Here is a 6,000-nt window from a genome sequence, read left to right as displayed (position 1 = left end):
TAACAAGGTGCTGGTCCTTTGTGGGGTCCAGTTACGGACGTTCTGGTAGTACACACGTAAATCTAATCTATCCATAGGAATAGTTAGCTTCAGTGAGCCCTACTAACTGGAGGGAGTTTTGGAAGGAAGTTTAGTTAGCCTTAGGGGCTTGGAGGGTTAGCACTTCGCTGTCGGAGGAGGAGGAGGATGCACTATCGTTAGACTGGACAGTGTCTGGAGTCGTGCTGGTGAAGGGGATTATGTCTCGCAGCGTCTCCTTTGTGAGCTTAGTCAGGTTCAACTTATGCCTCCCAGTCGAGCTGGCTCGTGGCATGGCCACGTGGCGCGGGAGCCCGGAGGAGGATTTGGTTGCCTCTAACGAGGAGGAGCGAGGGCTCAGGATTGGGGAGCGTGAGCGATTGCTATGTTGGAAGGATTCGAGTCTGGATGCCCTGGACTTGGGGCGTGATTGCCTTGGGTTAGGCTCTTGCGTAGCCTTCTTGGGGGAGGTGGAGGAGGAAGTGGAAGAGGTGGAGGAGGAAGTGGAGGAGGTAGAGGAGGAGGTGGAGGAATCAGAGGGAGGGGGTGTGGAGGGAGAGAGGGTGGAAACGGAAGGAATAACAGAGGGAACGGTGGTGGGAAGGGTAGAGGCTGGGTGGAGATAGGATGGGTTGTTGGGACCCAAGGGAATAGCCTCTAGGACGTGAGGTGGAATGGGGAAGGCAGGTAAACCGAGGCGAGCGAGTGCTGTTGATAGCATCTCCTGCACCTGCTCCTTGCTCTTGGACATAAGCATTGCCGAATAGACAATACTCAGAGCAAGCACATGAGCATCCCTCGCTTGGTTGCATCTTTCGTCTCCAGACGGGCACTGGAGATTACCGACTGCTTCCCTTTCCAAGGTGCTGTACCAGGGTTTTCGGTACAGGAAGAGGGCTTGCTCGCATCCTGTCGAGAACGTTTGGACTTCGTTCTCCGTGTCCGCTGCTCCTTGGGGGCACAAGAAGGCTCCTGGTCTGGGTCCGCAGCAGGGGAGCTAGCCCTCCTCTTTACACCTGGGTGGGTTCTGGGTTTGGGGGTTGAGATGGGGAGGAGGAGGATGGGGTGGAGGAGGATGGGGTGGAGGAGGAGGGGGAGGAGGAAGATGGGGAGGAGGAGGAGGGGGAGGAGGAGGGGGTGGAGGAGGATGGGATGGAGGAGTATGGGGTGGAGGAGGGGGGAGGAGGATGGGATGGAGGAGGGGGGGTGGAGGAGGGGTGGAGGAGGGGTGGAGGAGGAGGGGGGGAGGAGGTCTTGGCTTGAGGCACAGGATTAGAGGGTTGCGCAGGCAGGGTGCGGGTGTTGGGAGTTGACCTCGCCACCGGTTGTTCGGGCTGTGTAGTGTCAGCTGCCTTTCTCCTTTCCGGGCAGGAGTTGGAGATGGCACTGTGGGTTCCACCACATAGGAGACACTCGAGCCTCGCAGCTTCGCATTCCCTGTAGCGATGTCCATCGGAAGCACACTTCGAGCACCTAGTGAGCTTGGGTTGGGGACAGGAACGTGATATATGCTACAGAGTAGCATATCAGGCATTGGCTGACCTTGAGGTCCTTTACCTCTCTGATTGATGATGGGGGCAGAAACATGAAGTTTATCTCGAGTCCTGCCTTAAGAACCTTCTCCAGGTCGGACTTAGATTTTAGAAAGATTCTGACGATGTCAAGAGGCCGGAGGCCGGAAGGCGTCCAAAGTCAACATCCGTATTCTTCTCCTTCAAGTCACGCAGAATGGCGTCCTTATCTCCGAGCGAGTCAAGGACCATCCTGCCCACGTACATGGACGCTCTAACATGAGCATAAGTGGGAGTGACCCTTCGGGAAGAGAATCCCAGCTTCTCCAGTCTTCCGACAGCCTTTTTCTCGAAGCAGGCGTCGCGACTTTCCTGATCCATCAAATGGAAAAGGATATTAGTCCCTTCCGTCTGGGCGAAGCGCACAGGAGCACTACATATCACACCGCTCAAATGGTTGGCATCGTCAATGAGCGATACGCCATCTCTCTCTCTCTCTCTCTCTCTCTCACACACACACACACACACACACACACACACTTGAAAGTTAGTTATGATGAGGGCGCTTGACGGAAACCTGTAGACGAGATTCAGACACAGTCAGAAGAGGAAAAAGTAAGAAAGAAGCACCACCTTCGGAGAAGACGGTATAGACATGAAGGCCTTAAGTACAAATTGTACCACAATTTCGACTTTGCCCTGCCGTTCACAAGGTTGTTCTGCAACTACCTGGACGACAGGACAATAAGAATGAAGTGGCGGGGTTGTCTGTCCCAACCTTTTGTGCCGAAGGCTGGAGTACCGCAAGGGTCAGTTCTTGCCCCCACTCTCTACAATTTATACACGAATGACCTGCCAGAGCCAGCTTATCCACGCAACCGAGCTCTAACTCTTTCGTATGCAGACGACACGAACCACATTAGCAGACACAAAACGCTGCAGGGAGCGTTACACGTAATGCAAAACATCCTAGACGGGGCACACGCGTGGGAGTAACAGTGGCGCATTAAGACCAACGCGTCGAAATGCAAAGATGTTTACTTCTGCTGCAAGCGAACCAACAGAACAATCACAAACACTCCTCTTAAAATAAACAACACAAACGTCCCAGTGAAAGGCCATACCTGTGTGCTAGGTAGCACATTGGATAGTGGCCTTACCTGGACCCCACACTTCTGCAAACAGGGAGCGAAGGCTAGGGCTGTGCTGGGAAGGCTAAGACGCTTCAAAACTTCAACATTGACCACCAAACGTCGATTGTACCTAGCCCTTGTCAGACCGATTCTGTGCTAATCCCCGGGACTAAGCCAGCTGACATGTCCCACTAACAACTACGACCATCAGAAGGTTCAGAATGCCGCTGTCAAGTTCATCACGGGTTCGCGATGGAGCGACTTCAGAACCGCCGAGTCTCTACACCGAATTTCCAACATCCGTCCACTCAACCAACACAAACACAAACTTCACACAAGACACCTAGAAAAACTGCACGACAAACACCTGATTCAACACATTATACCTAGACCCCACAGTACAGACTATCTGTCAGCTGCGCCCCTCCCACGTGCGGTGTACACGATAAGACGTGTATAACCGTACTTATCAATGATGCACCCCTTCATCAGCTTTGACTGGTGAAAAAAATTGTAATAATAATAAACAATGATAAACAATAATAATGCATGTAGCCCATTAATTGACAGGCTATAAGCATACACGTTGGAGGCATCAACCCTCTGTGTAGAATACACACACTTCCATACCGCAAACAAAACTAACAACTACATGCACAAACAACTACATAAACTCTCTTCTACTGAAATTATTTTCATTTCCAACTTTCTCTCCTACTACATCTTCTCATTTCAGTTTACCTACCACTAACATTATTTCCAATTTCTCTATCTTTTCCTAAGACTAAGCCTCCTACTCATTTTCTAACTTTGTTGATGCGGATAAGAAGAACAGATATTCCATGTAATCTCACGGTTACACATCAATCGCAGTCTCCAACCCAAAGTCTCCTGCCCATGCCTCAAAAGCCACGACGCCGCGAAATAAATATCTCCAATCACCCAGTGGCAAAAGCCCTCTTTTATACACTATGATCTTTTCATTTTCTTACAGACCTCCTTCCCCTCCCACAAAAACCGATCCCGCGCAAGCGGTTGGTCTTACCTAGCAAATCGCATTTGTGGAAGAGGATAACTGATAGTGATCGAAATGTACGGATCTCTTTACTTTCGCCTATTCTTCTCCGAAAGTGGGTCACTATTATATTATTATAAATAAATGACACACACACACACACATATATATATATATATATATATATATATATATATATATATATATATTATATATATATATGTTGTTGCGGGCCCGTCCGTGGCCGGGCACTTTCCCGTCATACGTGTGCACATGCGCAGGTTGGTTGGAATGAGTGGTCGCCAAATGGTGACGTCTGACAACTGGGAGCTAGTGGAAGTACGGTAGGCTTGCGTGGTACCTCCTTCCCGTCTTACTATTCTTGTCACCATACCAGACAGTTGCTCCTGGCTAGCTCTTGTTACCTAGATGGGTAATGGTAAGAACTGTGTATACTTAGGGATAGGATGGAGCCTCAGAGGTTACTGGTGCGACATTGTAGGAAGTATACTAGATTGTATCATATTGTTCAGGTTGTATCATATTGTTCATGTTGTATCATATTATTCATGTTGTATCATATTATTCATGTTGTATCATATTATTCATGTTGTATCATATTATTCATGTTGTATCATATTATTCATGTTGTATCATATTATTCATGTTGTATCATATTATTCATGTTGTATCATATTATTCATGTTGTATCATAATATTCATGTTGTATCATATCATTCAAGTTAAAATATAGATACTTGTACTTGTAGTGTTTGCTAAATACCCCAATTGACTTCACATGAGATAGATAAAATGTTACAGTATCCTTGTATACAGGAAGGGCTACGTAACAATATTATATATATATATATTATATACACATGTACGATTGTAGGACAATTGGTCCCCGGTCAACTGCTCCCCAAAACTGCTCCCCTAGGACAACTGGTCCCCCAATGACAAGCTCGGTGGTCAACTCGTCCTCAAAATAATTTTTCTAAAAACTGTCCAAATGTGTTCTCTATTGTTCGTATGTTTTTTTTTTTTCCTAATGTTTTCGTGGTTTAACTTTTTTTTGTTACTAAATACATTTGTGCTTCGCTAGTAATGCAATGCGCTCTATTTGCTCAAAAAGTGCTAATCACACCTCTTTCACACCCCATTGCTCTGGCCACACCTCAGATGTGCTCTGTCTGCTCAAAAAGTGCTTATCACACCTCTTTCACACCCCCACTGCTTGGGTCATCTCTTTCACACCACAGAATCTGCTCAACACCTAGGCAAGGTCAGTATATAAACCTGGAGACATGGCCTGGGTCTCAAGAACCTGTAAGAAGGGGATGCAGAGTTTCGTCTCTTCTGCGGCCAGTTGGATGCCCAGGCGTTCCTACCCCCTGAGGAGGTCAAGGCAGGCATGGCTCATCCCATATCCACCATGCCCGACGAAGCTGAGGCGCTAGTCGAGTACTTCAACTCAACTTACTTCTCTGGGCCGCTCTGTCACCAGCACCGAGTCACCACCATCCCTTAAGTCATCAAGCCTCTTCGACTTCGCCGCAGTCCACGAATGTTCGCTCCTGACAGGTGGAACCAGCACCATGCCACGTTAGCTAACGAGCCACGCACCAACATGTGTGAGGGCTGGAACAATAAATTCTCCAGTCTAGTGGGCCACGCCAATCCAACAGCGCTCGCAGAAGTCGGACGTCTCCGCTCCAGCTCACCGCCAATTGCCCCTAGCATCGCCCCTTGGATCACCACGCTCTTGCTCGCGCTTAACCCGACCAACTTACTCAATAGCAACGCCTATTCTCCGTAAGTAAAGAAATCTCTCAGGGTAAACACAGACACAAAAGTGCTTAATATCCATTGATACTCAGTGGTGTACTTTACTTATACAAACACTTCCGAAATCACGTAATCGCTCTGTTTTCAGAGTCGTGCTTTCGTAGAAAAGAGAAAACACAAAACGTCTAGCTGTGTCTGCATCTAGGTCACAGTTAACACAAAAGACACTAGCAACAAGCTTCCGACTTGATTAAGTCAATACACAGCTACACTGCCCGCCTTCTGTATCCTCTTCTCTTAGCGCCTAACGAAAATTCGTGACTAGACCGTCTGCTCCAAAGGTGCTTCTGCTCTCTCTTTTTTCTTCTCTGACGTGTCCGATTCTCGTATACGGGTTACCGTCAAGCGCCCTCATCATGAGAACTAATTTCCAAGTGGTTTTCGTGAGAGGCAACTCACGCCCGGATGGCATCTCACTTGTCGACGATGCCAACCGATTGAGCGGTGTGATAGGCAGTGCTCCTGTGCGCTTCGC

Source organism: Oratosquilla oratoria, chromosome 35, assembly GCF_046742065.1.
Source record: "Oratosquilla oratoria isolate Oo_2021 chromosome 35, ASM4674206v1, whole genome shotgun sequence".
Taxonomy (NCBI): domain Eukaryota; kingdom Metazoa; phylum Arthropoda; class Malacostraca; order Stomatopoda; family Squillidae; genus Oratosquilla; species Oratosquilla oratoria.
The sequence above is the reverse complement of the archived record's forward strand: the minus strand, read 5'-3'. Positions refer to the sequence as shown.